At 50.1% G+C, this 21,779-nt stretch overlaps 1 protein-coding gene across 1 annotated transcript in view; it reads right to left on the bottom strand.

Annotated features, from left to right (window-relative positions):
• NAV1 (neuron navigator 1) overlaps positions 1–19,706 on the bottom strand; it is a 409,357-nt gene extending 389,651 nt beyond the window's left edge. Inside the window, exon 1 of the mRNA XM_053243557.1 lies at positions 19,235–19,706. The gene's annotated coding sequence lies outside the window, so the exon portion shown is untranslated. The remainder of the gene's footprint in view (positions 1–19,234) is intronic.
• Between the last annotated feature and the right edge of the window lie 2,073 nt (positions 19,707–21,779).

The raw sequence follows: 21,779 nt of genomic DNA, 5'->3' as shown, positions 1-21,779 counted from the left end.
TGTTACTGGCTCACTCAAGTCAATTAATAAACCTGGCCTCCATCGCACTAGTGGCTGGGTCTATTGCTGCTACTGCAGCTGCAGGTAGACCTGGCCTCTGTTCTTCAGGAAGAGTGTTCTCGTTTTCCATGTTGAAAATATTAGCCCTAGGAACGTTCCCAGAAACCTAATAGATCACGTGTGCAAATAGTCACAACTGGCTGCACAACTGCAAGTTCAATTCTTCAGGCAACTGTAGTTCTATAGCCACCGATGTCCCTGGCCTTTTGAAAAGGCTTTCCCTGCATGTGGAATTGGTATCGGAGAAGCTGAACCTTGAGATTGAAATAATCAGGCTCCACCTGACAAACTAAAGTGCTGCTCCATTAATGCAATTTAGAGAGCGATTTCCTTGAAAATGGAGTTGTTCTAAAATGGTGCTGCCCCCTGCTGGGAAACAATGGCCCCACATGGTCATGATTAGCGTGGTGACTAGAGTATTTATACTTGTAGGACTACATTATGTTTAAAGCATAAACGTATCTACAAAAGGACTTCACCATCTATTAACTGGCACATTTCAAAAAGCCTTTCACAGTGCACAGAAGCTTCTGTCGCTTCAACAACTGCATAACAGGCAGAAATCAAGAGGCAATACTTTCCCCAACTGGTTCCTGTTGGAAAACAATTCTGGAATTTCTTTGTTGGCCTAGGATGGGGGGTCATAACAGCTCTCTCCTCCCCATTTGCATGTGCACAGACATACATTTGCACTGGGCTGTCTCAGTATACTGACTGGAAACTTGCCTCTTTATTTGCCATGTGCTACCAGCAAGATTTGTAGAAGGATGCCTTCTATGCCTTTGTAGAAGGATGCCCGTGATAAACCAAAATTCGCAGGTGAAGCTTTCTCCAGTACATAGGATGGGGAAAGTTCCACCTGCTGAATTTCTATTTGTCATGCAACTGCAAGAAACAGGTTGGCAGCTCAGCTCCCTGAAAATGTGCAAAATCTGATACTTGGTGCACAATTTGCAAGTGCCAGATTTTCAGCTTTATAACTATGCTGCCAATGATCAAAGTCCATCCAAAGAGAACTGGCTGAGAAGAGCCTGGAATACCTTCTATAGGATGAAACTAACATGCCTAATAAGGTTTAGGAAAGGGTGGAAACAAGTACATTAGATAATATATTTTAAGCTAGAATCTGTGTGTTTGTCTCTGGAACATTTATTTTCTGCCCTGGTCTCTTTGATGAAATCTATAAAAGCATTAAAATAAAACAAACCAATAAAAATGAAACTTGATCAATAGCTTCAAATATCCTCTGGCTTTGACTCAGACATGTTACCAATTACGTAGTATAAATGTGTTAATTTAAATAATAAAAAGTGAATGTATTCTTTCCATATTGAATATTGTTGCATTTATTTCTAATTATTCTTCTTTTAAAAAATAAATAAATTGGACAACATGTTTCTGACACCTGTCTGACTTAATTATAGGAATCCAGATTGATTCAAAGATCTTTATCCCATAGTTAGAGGCCTAAACAGTTCCAGGGATGTTTGCATCTGCTTCTGATGTGAGTCCACTTGATCACGGGGGATGTATTTTCACTAGCAGCACCACACCTCTCTGGGGTTATGGTTGCTAGGCTGCAACAGCCCAGGCATTGCAGCGATGTTGTCAGATTCCCAGATGCAGCTGGAGACTCAGCAGCTAAGACCTTTGCAGCCTGCCCTGCCCTGCCTCCTTCTCCTGCTGCAACCAGTGATGTAGTTGCAAATTCAGAAGTGCAGGTGCTTGCCATGACAGCCCCATGGCCATTCCCCACAAAAGCCAGAGAAGCCGCAACCTACTGGCGCTCCGTCCCTGCAGGTCCCCACTCCACTACACCCCTGGCTGCAACAGACAGGCATCCACTCCTGGTGCTCTGCAGGTAGACGGGGGTGGGAATAATGGGGGAGGGGAGCAGAGAGATCCCATGTACCGAGTAGTTTGAGTGTCCGATTGCTCAGGGCCCTGGGCTTCAATTCCCCTTTAACCACGAGGCTTACTGGATTATCTTAGGCCAGCTACACACTCTCTCTCTCTCTCTCTCTCTCTCTCTCTCTCTCTCTCTCCCTACCTACCTACCTACCTACCTAGCCTACCTCACAGGGTTCCTGTGAGGATAAAAGAGGGGAGAGCCATGTACAGTACCTGAACTCCTAGAAGGAAAGGTGGGATTTTAAAATGTCAGAACTTAATAATGTACAGTCGCTGAGTCTCCTGATGGGGGAATTCAGATCTCAGCAAACTCCAAGTCGCACCCTGGCAACTCAACCCTTCCAATGCAGCCCAGCAGGCCCACATAGTAAGCAGCTCCAGCCATTCCCACGGCTTCCTGGATCCTTGTCCAGAGGGAAGAGATTTCCAGCACCAACCATGCCGCTGCAGTAGAAGTGTTTTAATTGGGTCTGAGTCATTGGATGACTGCTTACTAGCAGACAAGTCAAGCAAGCATCCAGTTCAGTATTAGCAGCAGCTTCTTCAAGGTTTCAAGCAGGAGTCTTTCCCAGCCCTACCGGGAGACGCCGAAGATGGAACCTGGAACCTTCTGCATGCACAGCAGGCACTCTGCCATGGAGGTACAGCTGGCCCTGCCTCCACTGGTGTTCTTCTATATGCACTTTCCCACGGAGGATTTAGCCGAAGTGGAAAGCGTGATCTTTTCCTGCCCGCCCTGCTCTCTCCAGCCTGGCTTCCTCCATAGGCGTTGTGTTAGAGACAGTTCATCCTGCCTTTCCAGGAGTTGGGCTTTCAAGCCGCGCCTGCACTCAGACATGCCAGCCTGCCGGATCCCACTCAGCATGCATCGCTTCTCCCTCTCGATGAAGGGGAGCACGTTTCAGTTTCCTGGTTGCCTGCCTGTCTACCTACTAAGCTTTTTAAAAACGCTGCTCTCAAACACAGCTTGCAGGGAGACTCCCAAGACCACGCAAGGAACACGCAAAGGAGAGTCGGCCAGCTCTTTCACCTGGCCTCGGCTGGGAGGGCAGACAGGCTGGGGGGAAGGCGGGAGCTTAACTGCCTTCCCCCACAGAGGAGTGGCAACCACCTGTGCTCTTGCTGTGCCACACGGCCACACGACTGGCGGTATGGCGAAGGCTGTAGCCGGACTTCCCCCCTCCCCCACCCCAGGGGGCGCCATGCCCCAAGCGCAGTGGCTGCTTGCATTAGGGGGAAGGCTGAGGGGGGCGGCTTTTAACCCAGCAGCAATTGCCCAAACAACTGCCCGCTCAGGTGAAAAGTCAGGTTAGGCCGGCGGGCAGCACTGGGATTGAGCTCGATCCTGGTGCTGCACACCAGGCTTGGACTGGCCCACAGGGCACCAGGGCATATTCCCGGTGCGCCCCACCAGACTCGGCAGCAGTGAATACTCCCACCCTTAAGTACTCCTTCTGCTCAAAACCCGGCGCCCTCCCCACATACATGCCACCACCCTCTCAGTGCCCCCAGTCTGGCCTTGGCCTAGGCCAGGCTGTCCTAACCTAGACCAGGCCCCTCGTGAGAACAGCCTCATTGTGTTACAGGCTGTTCCCCCCCCCCTTTTACAACAGAGGGACATCATCCATTTAAAACAGAGAGCGGAACATTTGAACCTGTTGCATCAATGTATGTGCAGAATCCTTTCATATGGATAGCACTTGAACCCAAGACATTCCATCAGAGCTAGAATGCTTGGGGATGATGGGAATTGTAGTCCAAAAGCATCTAGGAATGTCAGCTTAAGCCAACATTTGCTGGCATGAGCAATGCACACTCAGTAACCTTGAGGAGTAGCAGCTGCAGAGGCCATCTCTTGAGGGAACTTTTCAGACCACTTCATTCCCTTTGATCCCCATTCCCCACTATTAGGGGAATAACCTCCCCAGTGAGGTTCTCCTGGCTTCATCATGTTGTTCTTTTAGATGCCAGGTAAAGCCTTTTTGGTTATTTTTATTTATTTACTTACATTTATATAAGTATATAAGCTCTTCCTCCAAGGAGCCCATGGCGCTGTACTACATACTTAAGTTTCTCCTCACAACAACCCTGTGAAATAGGTTAGGCTGAGAGAGAGGTGACTGGCCCAGAGTCACCCAGCAAGTCTCATGGCTGAATGGGGATTTGAACTCAGGTCTCCCCGGTCCTAGTCCAGCACTCTAACCACTACTGCATGCTGGCTCACTCAGGCCTTTTAAATTCTGATTTTCAGATTTGATCTGATTTTTAACTAATTTTAAAATGAATGTTTAAACTGCCTTGTATTGTATTTTCTTTTCATCTTTTTTGTCTGCTATGATTTAATGGGTTCTGTGTTTTTATTGTATGTTTTAATCCTCTGTTGTGAGCCGCCCAGAGAACAATTTGTTATGGGGCAGCATACAAATAAAGTTGTTTGTTATTGATGATGATGATGATAATGATAATGATGTAAAGTCTGTGATTGGGGGGAAACACAGGCTACTGAATCCAACATTAGATCTAGTTTATATTGATGTTTGCTGCGAGTGCTTACTTGAGAAGATGCATAACTTAGAGTCTCATCATATAACTTTCCACCATCTCAACCATTTGGACTCATTCAGACAGGCACAATGGTAAATGCAGAGCCCTGTTGTGCTCAGCGGCTGCTTCCCCTGCCTGGCTGATCCAGAGTTTTTTTTCTGTATTGCTTTTAAAATAATATACATGATTCTGCAAGCTCCACGGTATCAAATATTGATCCATCTCACTCCCCAAAGCCCCAGGGATACTGCAGCACTTGGAGTCCCCTCCCAAAGCCATCATCTGATTGCATTTAATTCACTAAATGCGGAGGGAGGAGACTGGGGATGAGTGGGGGGGGGGTGCCAGGCTGAGCTGTAATGGATGGGAAGGGCTAGGCTTGGATGGAAAATGAGACACTTGCTCTTTCTGCTGGCCATTCTGGGGAATTGCAAGGGAAACCCAGACAAAGGGTTTGTCCCTTCCACATTTTCTCCTTCTTGTTACAAAGGCTTAACGGATAGAACTAAAAAGAAGCCGCCATTTAACAGCAATCATTCTGTGAGAAAACTGCTCCTTTAGAGAGATGGTGCAGGCTTTCTTTTGCTCATCCACCACTTGCTACTATCAGGGCAAGAGAGACACAGTCCAAAGGGCACCTCCGGGTCACCCTGCGTTGCTTCTCCACGCCAGCCGTTCGGGTCAAGCCTAGCTTGTACATGTTGACATTCTGAATTCAGCATCGAGCTTGGCCAAGATTCTTTCTCAGCATCAAACTGCTCCAGATGCCCATCTCAGTCCAAACAAGTGGATAATGATACCTAAAAGAGACGTGTGCTTTTCGGCCTTCTTGCTTCCTTCAGCGGAGATCCTCATCCATTCACCCTTTCCTGTGTTCAGCACCTTAGGAAGTGATGCATTCCATAGATGGAGTGCTAAGGCAGAAGAGCTGCAGATTAACCTGCCCAAAACCAGCCAGAAAGCTGCAGTTATCACCTCAAATCCTCCAATTTTGAGGGCTGCTTCTCATACAAATATTTCCCTCATTTCCATTGGATAACTTGTGTCTATCTTCACATCTGCCAAGCATACTGTTTTATAGCTGCCTCCCTTCCAAACACAAAGTAGTCTTATATAGATTTAATTAAGGGGGGCGGAGTTAGGAACAACTCCACTTTCTCCTTCTCCTTTCCCTCCCTTTTCCTTTCTGACACCGCGCGCGCACACACACACACACACACACACACTCCCTACAGGATTTTCACTTCTAAACAATAAAACATAAAAGATATTGGATAGAATACAACCCATACAGAGGCACTTACTCCTGGACTTCCAGGCAAAGGTCTAGCACCTTCACACCCCCTGCCGCTGCAAATCCTCTTTAGAGACAGTGGGGGGAGTGGGGAAAGAAATATGTGGGATGGGAATATAGTAAGTTGCATGTTGAAATGTTTCTGCTAATGCATATTTAAATATACCTGTTTTATACTCTTACATTCTTGTGAGTTCAGTTGTGGTTTGTGCCCTCGAGAACACATGTGTTAAAAATACTGCGTGTGTCACAGGGTGTGTATGTGTAGGTGGATGAGGCTTAACTTGCGGGGGGAGGGGCTCCAAAAGCCTTTAGATCCAGGTTCCAAAATTTACCTAGGTGCACCTCTGAACACACATGTAAATCTATTTCATTACTGGTACACATAATGGATGACCTGGACTGGCCCTGGCATCGCATTGCATGGACACAGGGGCGTAACTATAATAGGGCAAGAGGAGACAGTTGTCTGGGGGCCCACTGCCTTGGGGGGGCCCCCCAGAGGCAAGCCACATGCCTGATTCCCCCAGCCGCGCACCCGCCCGGGCTTCCTTCAGTTGTATTCATCCTCCAAAATTGACGTGAGTGTTAAGACCTGGAGCTCCCAGAATAGCATGTCTTTCTCTAGTACCATTAAATGACCTGCATTGTCCACAACTTACAAACCTTTTTAAAAAATTTATATATATATATATATATATATATATATATATATATATATATATGCTTTTTGTTACCACGCTTCAGCCTCCTTTAAGATTTCTTTATTTCATGAGCTGAGCTTCAGTGAGGGGGGGGCATTTTAAAATCTTTTCTCTGGGCCCACTCCAACCTTGCTATGCCCCTGCATGGACATGTGTTGAAATGGGCATGGGCATGTTGTATTGCACATGAAAGTCATGCACACGACCACAACTGCTGGGGCTGGGGAGGGCTGTGGGGGGAGGCAGGACCTTATCTGTCTCCCCCCACACGATCCTTGCCACTCCCAGCCCCACATGCCCACATGCCCAGAGTGCGAGTACTCCCGGAGCAATGAGGGGAACAGGGGAAACCTGGCTGCATCCTCAGATATCCCACAATGCACTGTGTGAGGAGCATGGTGCATTGTGGGAGTTCTGCACTGCCGGACTGCTCCTTCTGCCTGACTTGATGGAAGCTCGGGCTGCTAGCAGCCTGTGTGTCCACACAACCGGGCAGTGAGGTAGGAGGGCATGTGTGTGGCCCCCTGCCTTACTCTTAGCCCAGGTACAAAGCCCAGGCTACCTGGTGGAGGAGAGCTAAGATCAGGACTGGTCCCAGCAGTACTCTTGACCAGCCCTAGGGCAGTGCTAGCCCAGGCAGGCCTGGCCATGGGGATGTCCTCATGACGTCGTATCGGCTTCTCTTGACACAAACGTAGTAACAGTTGAGGGAAACTGTCTGTTTTGAGCGGGAGCCCTGTTCCTGCACATTATTAGTAAGTGGCTCTGGGACACAGAACACCAGACTGGCTCTGCTAAGAGACTTGTCATCTCTTTTTACCACCCCAACTCTGCTAAAAAACCAAACTCGGGGTATGCAGCACAGCAGAATGGGCAAACTGCAGGTGGCTGAAATGCCCATCTTGTCTCATCAAGAAATTATGGTGAGATGATGGAAGCTTAATGGGCTAATCACTCTGTTTGAGGAGAAACTCTGAGAAGGAAAATATCTGGAGGAAGATGGGCAATGGACTTGGACGCCACATCCTAAAGGCACTTACTTGCAATTATTCCCATTGACTACAGGCAGTACTGATGAGCCAGTGATTTCAAAGCCAAAGGGAGAATTTATCTAGAATGGTGCAGGGGGGTTGATCAATTGCGCCTCTTTCTAACTTGCCAAACTTCCCCCTAATTCCCAATGCAAGAGAACATAAACACATACACTGCTGTGTATAAAACAGACCTGAATTTCTCGGGTTTCTGCTTCAATTACTGCTACAGGACCAACCATTTCCTTTCATTCATGAGAGCTACCAGAGGGCTGTGTGTGTGTGTGTGTGTGTGTGTGTGTGTGTGTGTGTGTGTGTGAGAGAGAGGGAGGGAGGGAGAAGTTGATTTATCCAGTAATGTTTTGCATTGGACACGAGACATTGGCCCATGAAATTTTTTGCAACAAAAAACTGTTCTGAGTATTTGTTTGTTTGTTAGTTATTCGATTTCAATACCACTCTTCCAAAAATGGCTCAGGGTGGTTTACACAGAGAAATAACAAACAAATAAGTGGATCCCTGTCCCTGAAGGGCTCACAATCTAAAAAGAAACACAAGATAGACACCAGGAACAGTCACTGGAGGTACTGTGCTGGGGGTGGATAGGGCCAATTACTTTCCCCCTGCTAAATAAAGAGAATCACCATGTTTAAAAGGTGCCTCTTTGCCAAGTTAGCAGGGATAATAATTTCTCTTATTTTGGTTATTTCTTTAATAAAAAAGAAATTCCCCTACTAACTTGGCAAAGCGGCACCTTTTAATGTGGTGATTCTCTTTATTTAGCAGGAGGAGAGTAACTGGCCCTATCCACCCCCAGCACAGTACCTCCAGTGACTGTTGTGGGTGTCTATGTTTCTTTTAGATCGTGAGCCCTTTGGGGACAGGGAACCATCTTATTGATTTGTTATTTCTCTGTGTAAACCGCCCTGAGCCATTTTTGGAAGGGCGGTATAGAAATTGAATAAAATAAATAAATAAATAAATAAATAAATAAATAAATAAATCCTCCTGTAAAGGTGTGTCTGTCTACTATGATGCTGCAACATCAGTAGCAAGGCCAGCTGTGTCATCACACAGGGGGACCCTCAGCCTCCAATCTTCACCCACATCCCACTCCCTCATGTACCTCATTCCAACCTTGAGAAGCTGGTGTGATGAGGAAGCAGAAGTGCTTCCTTTATCCTTTCAACCATGGTCAATGCAGGAGAGTAAGGCCTCCTAGTGGCCACGAAGCATGAAAGCAGCCCCATGAGAAAGATGAAAATGGGAGCATTTGGGAAGGAACACATAGCAGGAAAGCAATAACCTCAAATGATGATCTCAAATGTGTCAGTGGAAACATTCAGCAGCCGGAAGGAATCCTGTTCTCCCCACAGAAGACTGGCAGAATTAATTTCAAAATTGGTTTTGGGGAAAGCTCATGAATATTCTCAGAACAATGTGAGTGGGGGTCGGGGAGGGGGGGAAACTCAACACATCCGGTTTGATCTGTGAATCAAAGTCCTGGCAGCTCTAAGCAGATGATAAAGCAAAGAAGAGCCACAGAGAGCACTCTCACCTATTGGGAGTCCGTTTCAGTGCCTTTCCCCTGCAGCCCCTAGGGTAAGCAAGAGAGTGCAGCCAGCTGGGATGGGGAAGGCTCCTTTGGCCCAAGGGTTGACACAGAAGATAACTAGTCTCAGTGAGACTAGATATCTCCTGTCAAGCCTTGTCTCAGCCATGGACTTCGTGGGGAGTGCTGTCCCCCAGGACTCAGTGACAAACTGCTGGAGCCCCAAGCAGATGCTGGCAAATTCACTGCACTGAAACCCCATCTCTGATCCCATCTGGCACCCAGAGATCTCCGTGAGCTCCCACTGCAGATATCATCACGAGGAAACACCTTTTTCCTGCCTCTCTGGCCACAGCTGCGGGTGGCTGTTTTTCAACAGGAAAAATACTTTATCTGAGCAGCCTATTTATAAATCTAGTCTCTCCTACGACTGGGCCTGCTGTCCTGACACCGGAACTGTTCACTGTGCCCTCCGAACATCCTCATGCTGCTTTTGTTGCAGGCCAGCCCAGGATTTCCTGAATCGGGTATGGGAGAGAGACATGGAGGGGGGCATTGATACCAGCTGCACAGGGCCAAGGTAAACAAAGATCTCACCCAGGCACCTGCCACCTACTATGGGATCCCCACCACCACCACCAAAAGGAACAAATCAGCTGGACTCTCCATGCTGTTCATGGGCTGGAAAAACTCCACACACATTCTAGGGCAGGGGTGTTCCAACTGTGCTCAGCTCTTGTTGGCCTACAACTCCCATCACTCCCAGCAACTGGCCACTGTGACTGGGGATGATGGAAGTTGTAGGCCAACAAGAGCTAGAGGGCTGCAGTTACATAGGAACATAGGAAGCTGCCATATACGGAGTCAGACCACTGGTCTATCTAGCTCAGTATTGTCTACCTGGGTACTGGCAGGTACAACTGGCAGGTACAACTGACAGACAACTGGCAGCGACTTCTCCAAGGCTGCAGGCAGGAATCTCTCTCAGCCCTATCTTGGAAATGCTGGGGAGGGAACTTGGAATCCCTGGCTCTTATGCTCTTCCCAGAGCAGTTCCATCCCCTGAAGGGAATACCTTGCAGTGCTCACACTTCTAGTCTCCCATTCATATGCAACCAGGGCAGACCCTGTTTAGCTAAGGGGACAAGTCATAGTCATGCTTGCTACAACAAGACCAGCTCTCCTGTTCTAGAGCAAGGGTGAGCCACCTCCAGAGGTTGTTGAACTACAACTCCCATCAGCCCCAGCCCCAATCCTGTATATAACAAAAGCTCCAGTGCCTGAACAGGGACAGAGCTTATCCCAATTGCTCTGCTGCAGCAACCAGACCCTGCATATTGCGCTGGGGGAGCACTGCTGTCCTGTGCCCTCCCGTATGAAACCCATCTGTGACTGGCAGCAGGGAACTGCAATAGCAATAGCAATAGCACTTACATTTATATACTGCTCTATAGCTGGAAGCTCTCTAAGCGGTTTACAATGATTTAGCATATTGCCCCCCAACATTCTGGGTACTCATTTTACCAACCTCGGAAGGATGGAAGGCTGAGTCAACCTTGAGCCCCTTGGTCAGGATTGAACTTGCAACCTTCTGGTTACAGGGCGGCAGTTTTACCACTGCGCCACCAGGGGCTCATTGGACTATGTCTCCAACATCCTCCTCAGCATGGCTGGGGTAGTCCCCATGATCCTTTAGCATCTGTGCAGTACCGCACTAGCCAAAGCAGTAGTCATGCACACTATGAGGTTTTAAGCCTGTATAAAGGCAATCAGGTCAGGTGCCAGGGATGAGATGGCTCCCAGATACTCTTGTGGCAAAAACCTTGGTAGTGACAAGATCAAGCTACTAATCCTTTCCCCTGGGTCTGATTCTGGAAGTGGCTAGTAGAAAGCAAGGCACTCCTGGCAGAAAGGTCTTGCAGACAGTAAGTAGGACTGTTCTCACACACCCCTAAACAGGGTAAGTATAGGAGTGCCCAGCCAGGGCAGGAAGATCCGTGCAGTCCTGTGAATGCAAAGATCAAGGCGGGAGAAGGAGAGAGGGGGGAGCTGTCCCCTGTTAACTGAGCAAAGAGGCACCTGTGTGAAGTGGCCATTCTCTTTATTGAGCAGAGGGGGAGCAACTGGCCCTATCCATCCCCAGCACAGCATCCTTCCAGTGGCTGTTGCTGGGGTCTTTTCTTAAGTTTCTTTTTTAGATTATGAGCCCTTTGGGGACAGGGAGCCATTTTATTCTATTTCTATGTAAACTGCTTTGGGAACTTTTTTTGTTGAAAAGCATATTCGTGGAAAGGACAGCTTTTGTCCACCCTTGACATCTGAGTCGGAAAAGGCTTTTGCAGCATCTCTGCTAGCCATGCTTTAATCTCAGCAATCGGGGGGTGGGTGGGTTGCACTGCATATATTGTACTTCTTACTTGATAGTGGCTACTTGGCCAGGTCCATTATTGGAGGAGCAATCATTGGGGACAATTTAACAAGAGACAGAGACAGGAGTGTAGCAAGGTTGCAGTGGGCCCTTGCCCCCACTTCTTGATCTGCTCCCCCCCCCATCTTTGCCACAGAGGAGTGAGCTATCACCCACCAGTGGGGGTCCCCTAATGGGCCCAGGGCCATTTGTCCTCCCTCCAACTTCTTCCATTATAGCTACCCCGCTGAGCAGGGATCCTATAACCCCAAATTCCCAAACTGACTGATCAGAACAAATTATGCAAACTGACCAGTTCTACAGGCACGTTTCTAAATCTTTATGCACCCTTTGAAAAGCTCTGGTTAGGGATGTGCCCAGAACTGGCAGGACACGCCTGATGTGTGCACGCACACCGGGTACTTCCGGTCGCTTCCGGTCCGAGGAGGCAACAGGGTGGCAGGGCAGAACGCTGCCACCCCGCTGGACTCTTTTAAACTGCAGCGCCAGTGGGGGAAACACAGCGGGGTGTGTGTGTGTGAGTGCACCCTTCCCAGTCCTTAAAGGTATCCTCCCCACCTTCGAACCAGTCGAACCACTGGTCTTTTGAACCTGTTTGGAGACCTGTAAAAGGGCGCATCCCTAGCTCTAGCTGCAGCAGAGGAGGTACTGGAAGGAAGGCAAGGCTGGTAGAAGCTTGTGAAGGACCCCCTTCTCCCAAATGAAGCTGCCCATGTGTTAAGATCATTGTCCAATGGCCTGCTGTGGGTGAGCCTTCCTCGGAAGTTAGGCAGGAGGCCATTGCAGTCCTATCATCTCCCAGACAATGGAATACCCACTTCAGAAATATCCTCTTGGTAGCAGGGCTAGCCTAGAAGGCCGTCAAGGTCCTAAAAACTGGGTCTGGACTAGAATGCCATCAAGGTCCCAAAAGGTCCCCAAACCTCTAAAATTCTGTTATCTATCAAGCACCTACATTTTTGTTAGGCCCCAAGTCTATTTTTTTCTTTGCTTTTCTTTAGTGGACAATAATACTGCCTCTCTTGCTATGTCAGCACTAGCTGCTGCCAGTATTGTTCATTATGAGATGTGTTTTAGGACTGTGGTTGGCAGCTGGCAGCAGCTTTCCAAGGTTTCAGGCAGGAGTCTTTCTCAGCCCTACCTGGAGATGCTGGGGAGCGAACCTGGGACCTCAGATGCTCTACCACTGAGCTAACATGTAGTTCCCCATCCAAATGCAAACCAGGATGGACCCTGCTTAGCAAAGGGGACAATTCATGCTTGCTGCCGCAAGACCAACTCTCCTCCCCCAGAGGGCCTGGCTGGGTTGAATCTAAGGAACTGAAGGGACATATAGCAGAGGCTAACTGAGCTAATGGCTCAAGCATGATGACTACATGACTACCTCCAAGTTCAGAGGCAATAAGCTTGCAGGGAAGCAACAGCGGGAGAATGATGTAGTCTTCATCTCCTGCTCATGGGCTTCTCAGAAGAATCTGACTGGCCATTGTGGGGGGAAAGGGGGGGTGGATTAGATAAGACTTGTTGTGTTTGATCCAGCAAATTATTATCATGCTTTTATGAAGTGCTCCAGAGGTCAATGCGTGCAAACAAACTGACATAAGAAGTGTGGTTTATTGGGGAATCAACACTGCAGATAGCCACGTCGTGACGTGACTATGTGATCACAGTGCATAAGAGATATGACCTGTGTTTTTATGAGGTAATGTAGGGAGATGGCACCGGAATGGTGCAAACCAATATTTATAAAAGGATCTCAATGCATTTCAAACCTTGGTTGCTCCTCGGAACATTTTTTACACAAAGACAGACCTGCTGTCAGGCAGGGAAATTCTCAAACTAAATTACTCCCCTGTGGAAAAACTGAGGCCCAAAATGCTTTGGAATCTTTTCATAGCTGTTAATTGGTAGCCTGCTGCTGTCATTTTGATCATTTCACAAATTTGCATGACCAAACTGACATGCAAACAAATGGGAATCAAATGGAATAGAACAGCACTTCCATCCCAGGCCTGGCTCTTTTTGGCCCCCTCAAACTAACCGAAGTGGCACAGCAGTGGCAATGCGGCACAATGTAGGGGGAGTTGTGAACTGGCTGTGCATGCACTGAAGCTGTTCCAAAACACACTACTATCTATCTATCTATCTATCTATCTACACACACACACACACACACACACACACACACACACACACACACACCACTTGTCAACCAAAGTTCTCAAAGTGGTTTACATAGGAAAATAAATAATACCTACGGCCAGTGACAATTCCATTCTGTTCACTCAACATTTCAGTTGCCAGTTTGGTTATCTGAACCCGTCTCAAATCCCTTGTTAATGGTGAGCATTAGCCTGGAGTGCATTCAGTGACACGGCCTCAGCACTCTGTAACCTGAGACATCCATTCCCCACATCCCACTGACAGAATAGGCCAGTGGGATTAATATCCCAGTGTTGCCAAGGTTTCCTACCGGCCACCACATGGGGAAACCTAGCTTGGAGCATGGAGAATGTATGGCCCATTTCATTCCGCTGAGAAATGAGAATGCCATTTCTGACTGGGCAGAAGTCCGGGGCCCCACAGGCCTGTGGGTGGGCCCATATGATGTCGCTTGTGTTACTGTTGTCTGGCCCGGCCATGCCATGCTGGGTGCCAGGCAGCCCAGCGCACTGGGCAGTGAGGATGGAGTCGGTTCAGCACCTGCGCACATTGATGATGTGGCCAGCCAGCCACTGGACAGGCAACAACTTGGGCCTGGCACTGAGCACTGCAGATAGCAGCTTCCACCTGGCCAGCCATTCCAGGAAGCACCTGGGCAGTGTGCACTAGCATACGTGACAGGGAAGCGAGGCACGCCACCCAGGAAGGTTTGGAATTTGCAACTGAGGCTTGACAGGTGGAGCTGGCAGCCGGGAGGAGCAAAGGCAAGCGGCTGAAACCAAGGTGGAGCTTGGGGAGTGGGAATGGCTGAGCAGGAGCCCACATTGGCAGCAGCGCCGCTGCAGGTACACAGGAAGCCGCCATACACTGAGTCAGACCCTTGGTCCATCTAGCTCAGTCTTGTCTACACAGACTTGGCAGCGGCTTCTCCAGGGTTGCAGGCAGGAATCTCTCTCGGCCTAAGGATGCTGCCAGGGAGGGAACTTGGAAAGGCTCCATCCCCTAAGGGGCATATCTTACAGTGCTCACACTTCTAGTCTCCCTTTCATATGCAACCAGGATGGACCCTGCTTAGCTAAGGGGACAAGTCAGGCTTGCTACCACAAGACCAGGGTAGGGAAGGAAGGGGAGGCGGTAGCAGTAGTGACTGCAGGAATTATTGGGCCCCAGAGCCCGCCAAGGAAGTGAGATCAGACTACCAGGATGGATGTGTGTGTGTGTGCTTTAGCCAGGAGAAGTCTGGTCTGTCAGGTTTTGGTTTGGTTTGGTTTGGGGCTGGAAAACTGAAGCAGAGACAGCGCCCATCTTCTCCCCGCCCGCCCCAATTCATGTGTGATACACAAATCATTATAAAACTCATCTGAAGGGATCCTCCGCACAGACCACAAAGGGGGATTCTGTGAAAATGCCAGAAATCCCCATTCTCCACCCGTGCTGGCTTGGGTTTGTTACTGGAAAGGGAGGATAAGTGTGGGGTTAATTGAGGCCATCGACGCTGCCTGGAAGTGAAGCAGGCAGCTCCAGTCTGTTTTGTCAAATGGGATGGCTAAATTTGCATCCCAGCCCTCCCCTGCAAACCTCTACTTTCAGTTTCTTGTGTGTATGTATTGCCACCTTTCCCCGGATAAGACTTGCATATGCACATCATTGCTAGAGCGTTGGCTAAGCTGTTTTTGTTATCAGAGCGCGCTTCCTTTGTGGCTGTGAAAGATAGGGCTCTCCCCGCTCCCTTTTTGTTTGTTAAAAGGCTAAACAGTAACAAACACCACACATCCCCAGCCACGTGGCTGACAAATATTTTCCACCTCTAAGAATGGCTGTAGATGACTGCCCCTTGCACGGGACTGTATTTTCAGGGAGGTGTGCGTAATTTTCCCTTTGCTTTTGGACACAGGTTCTGCACAAGTCCACGTTAGTGAAGCGACTGCTACGTCAGCTGTTTTGTTTGGGTCATGAGACCCGAGTGGGGAATCCCGCTTCTTCTAATTGGTCTAGTATAGGAGTTTCTGCCTGATGGTTTCTGAAGAGGGGACTTGTGTTTTGTTTAGTTGTTGCTCTTTTTATGTCCTGAATTTTTTTTTGCCGTGTTTTGCTTTGTGTTGTATTCTGTCCAGTAATCTTTTGTATTTTGTTGTTTGGATGTTTGTCCCAATAGGAATCCCGTAGGGAGTGTGGGGTGGAGTCAGAAAGGAAAGGGGAGGGAAAAGAGGAAGGGGGAAATGGAGTTGTTCCAGTATAAACCTTTAGTTAATCTACGTAACATTTATTTGTGTGTATGAGGGAAGAAGCTATAAAACAGTTTCTAGAAGTACTTGCTAATTAGAAGTACTGTCTGAGCCCTCAAGAACCCATGTGTTAAATAATGTCAGTGTCACCAGTGTATGTGTGCAGAGGGATGGTGCTTATCTTGTGGGGTGTGTGTGTGTGTGTGTGTGTTCCCATGAGGTCATTAGGTCCAGGCGCCAAAATTACCTAGCTGCATCTCTAGACTCACCTCTCCATTTCAATGATATGGGGAAAGCACATATAACTTTTTATGATGATTACGATAAATACCACTTTCAACAAAAGTTTCCAAAGCGTTTTACATAGAAATAAATAAATAAATACATAAAATGGCTCCCTGTCCCCAAAGGGCTCACAATCTAAAAAGAAACATAAGACAGACACCAGCAACAGCCACTGGAGGGATGCTGTGCTGGGGATGCATAGGGCCAGTTGCTCTCCCACTGCTAAATAAAAAGAACCACCACTTTTAAAAGGTGACTTTTGTTCAGTTAGCAGGGTCATTTTGGAACTCTCATATTCAAATGCAGATTGAATGACCAGCCCATTCAATCTGCATGTGAACAAAATACACACACCCCAGATCCTCTTTTGCCCTGAGTGAATTTGTTCCTCCTCATGCAGTGCCAAGCCTGAATCACCACTGGGACAGAACTGGGGCAAACAGATGAGCTCAGAAGCAATCTGGAAGGGACACATGGTAGCAATGATCTCCATTGAACCACCATGGCAGCAGGAAGGGGGCACTCCCTTTAGGGAACTGTGCCAAGCTGTTGCCACCTCCAGCCTGCCTCTCTATAAACAAGAGGATTGTGTTGCATCTGCTGTGCTTTTCCAGGCTTCACCCTGCCTGGCAAAAGTGAGCACATAAACCTCTCATCCTCTTTGAAGGAGAGATCATCACCATTTCTTTCTGTCTTTGTTTATTGCCTGCCTGATCCTGCAGGCTGAGGGCGAATTATTACAGTGCCACCAACAAACAGCAGAAAAACCACTGTCCCGGAGGGTTCACCATCTCAGTCATGAGTGCAGCAGGCTTGCAGAAACAAAAGAGGACATTTTGGTAATAAGAATAAGAAGAATGGGTTGAAACCTTCTAATGTATGTGAATCACAAAGGTCAATAAGATTAAGCTTCTGGTCTTCAGCCTACTGGTGGGGATGGCAAGGTCTGTGCCAGCTTTGCATGAGAAGCAACAATCCTGGTGCTGGTTGGTCCAGCGGGCACACATTGCTCCCCTCCTCCCTGCTTTACTTCTCTTTGTCTGTGCTTTCTTCTCTGTGTGGGTTGCGAGTTTCCGAAGCAGAGGCTGTGCCTGGCTCAGGATATCTGCACGGAGCCCAGGCAGGGCATCTATCTGTTACGTAGGTGCAAACCATCCAAACAAACCCTCAAGACTTCTGGCTAAAGCAGCTCAACCCAGCTCAGAGCAAACTAGTGGAAGCCTGCCCTCCACGACAAAGCCAGAACCAAAACACCCGGCGCCTGCCTGATTTCCAAAGGAAGAAGGAGCCGTGTTCATTGTGAGCCACGCGGGTTCCTTATGACTTCTCCGCCTCCTGAGGAACTGGAATGCCGCTTGATGATCACACACACGCCCCACTCCCCGGCCTTTTAGTGCCCACAATTCTCGGCCTCCTTGGCCTATTTCCTGGCAGACTATGGCCAGAAATGACTTATCCCCTGTGTCATGCTGAGGAGCCGAGCCAGCCTTTGGCGGATCTGCTCTTGGCCAGGAGAATCGGGGCTGAGATTGAAAGGGAGGTTGCAAACTAAGCACACTGGCTGGCTTCCCTGCAGGCGAGGCATTGAGGAGCGTAAAGCCAAGACAACGACCACACTGGCAACCAGGACACTCAGCACAGAGGGGCTGGGGTTGCAAATCAGCAGCAACAGCTCTGTCTGTGCCTACTGGGTAACGTGCAAAAGGGAGACTTGTGCTCCACATACAGTGGGTGCTCCATACCCATCCAGAACTCACAAGCCCCTCTCTTTCGGGGAGAGACCCAAGGCCCCACTTTGTCCATCGCAGAGGGAAAAGCACTCTGCTTTCTTGCATGCAACATGTGGCAATCTCTTTGCCTCCGGGCTCAGCTTCGGGATGAATGTACCCTTTTGACACCTATGCTTGTAAACATGTGTTTGCCGCATTCACACCTTTTACACGCTTGATTAGGTGGATGCCTGAAAATGCAAAGTGCAAACTAGGGGCCTTTGAAGGAGAACTGGCCTCTGCTTCCTCTCTCTGCCCCTGCTTGCCTGCCTATCCCAAGCCATTCTTTGTGTATGGCAGCGAGAGAGCAGCAGATATGATTGGGAATGGCATATCCCGCCCCCCGCCCATAACTAGCCCCAGTTTGGAAGCCACACACTAATCTTCAGCATGGCACACGGGATGGGGTGGCGAGTCCTCCAAGACAGAACTACACGCTAGGCTGGATCCAAGGGCTTCCCCCCACCCCGCTCATCCACTTTCTTTCTATGGGGTCTCAAGTCCAAAACAAGGTCCAAAGAAAGCTGTTGAGGGACAATGGGGGAGCCTAGTCCAGGGTACAGCACAGAGTCTGTTTATGGCAGCAGAGTCTGTTTATGGCTCACCTTCCTCCCAAGAGTCCCCAGGAAGTGGAATGTGTGGAATCCCCAGGCTGGCAGCAGGTCTCCCATCCAGACACTGACCAGACCTAAACCTGCTTAGCTCGCAAGGCTGCAGCCTTCGACGTGCCTTTCGAGCACCGTCCAGGAAAGGGCTGTAACGAGAGAGAGGCCAGGGCAGCGGCGGGGCTGGTCGGCAGTAGTAGCCGCGCACCACCAAGTCTGCGATGTCCATCCAAAGCAGACACCGCTGCCACGGGTGCCAGACTCTGCTTCAGCCTGTGAACGTCTCTGGACTGGCCAGGGTAAGGGGTCCTCCTCCGGCTGCACCCCCTCCCTCCCCCCCCCATCGCTGACCCAAGCCCACCGCGGCCCTCGGCAGCTGCCTTTGCTGCAGCCCAGGGCGAGCCACCCGGCTGCCCCTGCCCGTACCTTTCTTGGCTGCTTGGCAGGCGCCGCCGAAGACAGAATGTGCCAGATGGCAACCCTCCCCCTGCCCCCCCCCCGCCTCTCCAGGGAGCCTCGGCGAGGGACACAGCAGCCTGGGCGAGACACCTCAGCTGGAGGGGGGCATGATCTCCCTCGCTCCCCGCGACCCCTCGCCCTGGGCGAGCCCCAACTCCCGCCGCACACCACACGCCGTCGGCGCCCAAGCCCGGCGGGACTTACCGTGCTAGGCGGCCCGCCGCGCGTCCCCCATCCTGAGCAGCGACAGCAGCGCCTCTTCTCCTTCCGTGCTTCGCGCTGCCGGGACTCGGGAAGCGAAGAAGATCCACGCTCCGTCCTGAAGCGCCCGCCCCGCGGCTCCTCCTCCGCGGTGGGTCCAACAGCCAGCCCGGACGGACGGCCAGCCAGGGCAGGGCGCCCCGCCGGGCACGCTGCCACCCAGCCTCTCCCAGGAGCGCAGGCTCCGTCCTCGCTCCGCGTCGACTCCGCTCCAGCGGGGGCTGCTGCTGCTGCTGTTGCCGCCGCCGGGCAGGACCTCGCTCACTCCACAATGGGGACGGCGGGCGGCGGCGGCGGCGGCAGCATCCCGAACAAAGTGCCGATCCCCGGGGATGCCGGCTGGGAGGGGCTGTCACGTGGGCGCCCACCCGCACCCGCGGCACACGCCGGCCCTTTCTGCTGCGAGGAGGGAGGGGGCCAGGCGGAGGGTGACACACCACGCGGCCGCCGGGCTTGCTCACTGACGCTCTCTCCCTCCCTCCCTCCCTCCACTCGAAGCCCGGCTGGCTGCGGGGAGGCTGCCGATTCCAGCGTCAGGCTGTCGCAGCGAGCAAGGACGGAGCGAGCAGCTGCCTCACCCTTTCGGCCCCGGCGGCCCAGGCAGCTCTCGCCCTCGCTGCAGCAGGCAGCCCTCGGGGAGGGAGGGAGGGAGGGAGGGAGCCTCCTCTTGCCAAGGTGCTGGGCCGCCGGCTTGCGGGCTTTCTCCCAGAGACGCTGCGGAGGGGGCAAGGCAGGAAATCTCTCCTCCCGCGCTTGGCTTCCTTCTGCTGGTGACAACAACAATGGGCTGGAGGGGGACGGGCGTGGTGCGCGGTGGTGGAGAGGCCGGGCTGCGGGCTTCTCTCCACGAGATCTTGCAAGCTGCTTGGGACACCCTCCGCCCCGCCCTTCACCTCCCCGGGCTAGGTCAGGGAGGAAGGCTACCGGCCTGATTAGCCACAAGCCCGTGCAAATTGTCACACGCGCGCGCGCGCGCGCACGGGTTAAATCAGGAAGGAAACATCACTCACTCGGTCCTATTCCTTATGATCCTTCCTGGAAAAGGAATCCCCAACGCCCCTCCAAACACTTCCTTTCATGTCCGCGAGCACGTCCCTCATTCTTATGCTGCATCCACTGCCCCTACGGGAAAGGTAGAGGCGGGGGGGATACTTTGCTGGGGATGGGGCAGCTTTCCTTCAAGGAGCGCGTCCAGCAGCGTTACGTCCTTTTGCGGGGGGGGGGCCTTTAAAAAATATAATAAAATGATGGTGATGGTGATGATACAACAACAACAACAGTATTTCATTTCCCGTTCTTGTTCATTTCACTTTTGTTGTCAAAAGCTGGGGAGCCAGCGGCTCTTTTGCGCTCCCCTCGTGTAATGAGTGGAGTTCCGCTAAAGTCTCCGGGCAAAATATGCAGAAGCTCCTAAGCGCGACAAGAACCTGACAAAAAGCAGGGCTCTCGTTTACAGACTTTGCTTGGAGGCTTTACCTGCAATCACCGGTGAAACTGAAGCCATAAACCGAGTCTTGTTATTCTCACTTCCCTATTGGAAGTTTCACTTGAAGGCAAAACTCAAGACTCAGTTGGGTCAAAAAGCAAGTTAGGCATCAATCAATCACTACACAAATTATTTATCCAGGAGAAATCTGTGAAAGTCTTCGGTCAGTTTCCCTGCCTTGGTGCTGGAGCTCACAGGTTCCAAATCATATTGGGCAAGATCCAACTAGAGATACGCACTCTGATGTCCCATTTATTTCTCTGAGGAAGTATTAAGCGCATGCTTAAGTCTTCTACTGAAACAATAGGACTTTAACCTTGGCTGGATGATATCTCATTCAAACAAACAAACAACCATGGAGGGGATGTGTCTCTCTCAGTACCATTTACTTAACTGGCAGTGTCCAATAGGTACTGAGCACAGTTACACAGCCACATTCTATGCAACCATCACAATAACAATGAATGCCCTGGAGAAAGGATAGCATCTTCCCAGTAAAATAACTGCAGTCTTGGGGAAATGCTCTGTCTCACAAAGAACAGACATCTGGATACCCCACCACACAAAGCAGTAAAAACTATGCTTTCATTTCTCAAACAGCTGGCTCTTAGGAAGCCTGAGGAGGAGAGCAGAATCAGACCAAGCTATTTGGGTCTGAGACAGAAAATCCACCAGGAGCACTCTTTCCCACTAATTAAGGAGCACAGACTCACGAGGAGTTCTCCTGCCCAAGTCCTTTTAAAATGAACAGGAGGGAACAGTAGTGCGCTTGCTCAGAGCTGCTTCACTTGAATGGGACTGGTACTGTTGTTCAGATTTCCTAACAGCCTTTTCAGACAATCATTTGCAAAATGAGTCTTTATTATTGTTCCCAGATTTTTAAAAAAAAAAAATCTGACACACACACACCCCGCCACTTCCATTGAAGGATACAGCATTTCCAGTCAGAGTACTAACGGACTACATGGCCCTATTCAGCCCCAGGCATCACAGCATTCCTTC

Source organism: Hemicordylus capensis, chromosome 4, assembly GCF_027244095.1.
Source record: "Hemicordylus capensis ecotype Gifberg chromosome 4, rHemCap1.1.pri, whole genome shotgun sequence".
Taxonomy (NCBI): Eukaryota; Metazoa; Chordata; class Lepidosauria; order Squamata; family Cordylidae; genus Hemicordylus; species Hemicordylus capensis.
This window is presented reverse-complemented; position numbering and strand designations above follow the sequence as displayed.